Genomic DNA, 2,500 nt, shown 5'->3' on the forward strand with positions numbered 1-2,500 from the left:
GCTAGTCTGACTGGACCCAGCTAGTCTGACTGGACCAAGCTAGTCTGACTGGACCAAGCTAGTCTGACTGGACCCAGCTAGTCTGACTGGACCAAGCTAGTCTGACTGGACCAAGCTAGTCTGACTGGACCAAGCTAGTCTGAGCTAGTCAGGCGGGGAGACACCCTGTCCAGGAGTCGTTGTCAGAGCCATAGATATGCGTGACTCTTTGTGTCCCGATGTTTGGCCGCGCCCGCCGTTATCGGAGCTGTTGATATGCGTGGCTCTCCTGTGCATGTCGACAGCTCCGATAACGACGGACGATACCAAGTCCAGTCGCACTTGACTCAACTCCTTTGGATAAGCATGACCTGGAGGAGTGAGGACATTCACACACATCTCCCCGGCAGATGTGACATGGTTTGTTAGAGACGTGAAGAGGAGACGTGTTGTGAGCACAGGCAGTCTGCAGGACGTCGTCTCCTATCTGCATGAGGACCGTCTGCTGGGCTCTAACTGATGCTGAGGCCGGTCACAGTGGTAATTGACCCTTGTTTAACCCCAATTAAGGAAAGAGAGGAGCAGTATGGAGGACGGACCGTCCTGCTGCCTGACTGCAGCTGTCGTACTGTACCTTCACCGTCTGTCTGTCTGTCTGTCACTCAAATAAACCCACTCCCTACTGGCCTCCCTTTCTGTCTGTCTGTCTGTCTGCCTGCCTGTCTGTCTGTCTGTCTGTCTGTCTGTCTGTCTGTCTGTCTGTCTGTCTGTCTGTCTGTCTGTCACTCAAATAAACCCACTCCCTACTGGCCTCCCTTTCTGTCTGTCTGCCTGCCTGCCTGCCTGTCTGTCTGTCTGTCACTCAAATAAACCCACTCCCTACTGGCCTCCCTTTCTGTCTGTCTGTCTGCCTGCCTGTCTACCTGCCTGTCTGTCTGTCACTCAAATAAACCCACTCCCTACTGGCCTCCCTTTCTGTCTGTCTGCCTGCCTGCCTGCCTGTCTGTCTGTCTGTCTGTCTGTCTGTCTGTCTGTCTGTCTGTCTGTCTGTCACTCAAATAAACCCACTCCCTACTGGCCTCCCTTTCTGTCTGTCTGCCTGCCTGCCTGTCTGTCTGTCTGTCTGTCTGTCTGTCACTCAAATAAACCCACTCCCTACTGGCCTCCCTTTCTGTCTGTCTGTCTGCCTGCCTGCCTGCCTGCCTGTCTGTCTGTCTGTCTGTCTGTCACTCAAATAAACCCACTCCCTACTGGCCTCCCTTTCTGTCTGTCTGTCTGCCTGTCTGTCTGCCTGCCTGCCTGTCTGTCACTCAAATAAACCCACTCCCTACTAGCCTCCCTTTCTGTCTGTCTGTCTGTCTGTCTGTCTATCTGCCTGCCTGTCTGTCACTCGAATAAATCCACTCCCTACTGGCCTCCCTTTCTGTCTGTCTGTCTGTCTGTCTGCTTGCCTGTCTGTCACTCAAATAAACCCACTCCCTACTGGCCTCCCTTTCTGTCTGTCTGTCTGTCTGTCTGTCTGTCTGTCTGTCTGTCTGTCTATCTTTCTGTCTGTCTGCCTGCCTGCCTGCCTGTCTGTCACTCAAATGAACCCACTACCCACTGGCCTCCCTTTCTGTCTGTCTGTCTGTCTGTCTGTCTGCCTGTCTGTCACTCAAATGAACCCACTACCCACTGGCCTCCCTTTCTGTCTGTCTGCCTGTCTGTCTGTCTGTCTGTCTGCCTGTCTCTCTGTCTTTCTGCTTAACTCCCTGTCTGTGCCAGTGTGTGTTCTGTGTGTGTGTGTGTGTGTGTGTGTGTGTGTGTAACACTCCTCCGTTTCTCTCCGTCATTCCTCCTCTCCCCATATGCCAATCTCTCTCTCTCTCTATTTCCCTCCCTGCTTTCTCTCTCTCGCTCTCTCGACTTCGGCTGTTGACCCCAGTTACCATCTCTCACTCGCTCTCTGATTTCCCATGTTCCCCTGCTGCACTAAGGACAGCTCTGATTCCAGGCCCCTCAAGGGCTTAAAGCACTCAATGAGTCATCTTACTCGCTCCCTCTCGCTTTCTCTCTCTCCCTCTCTCCCTCTCTCTCTCTCTCTCTCCCTCCCTCTCCCTCCCTCTCTCTCCCTCTCTCTCTCTCTCTCTCTCTCTCTCTCTCTCTCTCTCTCTCTCTCTTACACACACACACACACACACACACACACACAGAGTCACCATCAGTTTCTGTAGCAGATGATGGAACAACTCCAGCTGGAAGCTTCTGGTGAGTACAAGACTTCTGTTGGGACCATTTTCTTAAAGATCATTTATTTGATTTGATTCATTCTCAGCTGATATTTTCTCTTTCTTCAGAGAGAGAGAGAGGGAGAGAGAGAGACAGAGAGAGAGGGAGATTGAAAGAGAGAGAGAGAGGGAGAGAGAGAGAGAGAGAGAGAGAGAGAGAGAGGGAGAGAGAGAGGGAGAGCGAGAGAGAGAAAGTAGTTCCTTTGTGGATGACCCAGATTGAAACTTTGTGTTTTCAGTAGTTTATCACTCGT

At 52.0% G+C, this 2,500-nt stretch overlaps 1 protein-coding gene across 1 annotated transcript in view; it reads right to left on the reverse strand.

Moving 5' to 3' along the window:
• The window catches only part of mdga2a (MAM domain containing glycosylphosphatidylinositol anchor 2a), a 235,533-nt gene that overhangs the window by 93,499 nt on the left and 139,534 nt on the right, over nucleotides 1-2,500 (reverse strand). The gene's annotated exons all lie outside the window — the stretch shown is intronic.

Source organism: Lampris incognitus, chromosome 16, assembly GCF_029633865.1.
Source record: "Lampris incognitus isolate fLamInc1 chromosome 16, fLamInc1.hap2, whole genome shotgun sequence".
In the NCBI taxonomy this organism is placed as follows: domain Eukaryota; kingdom Metazoa; phylum Chordata; class Actinopteri; order Lampriformes; family Lampridae; genus Lampris; species Lampris incognitus.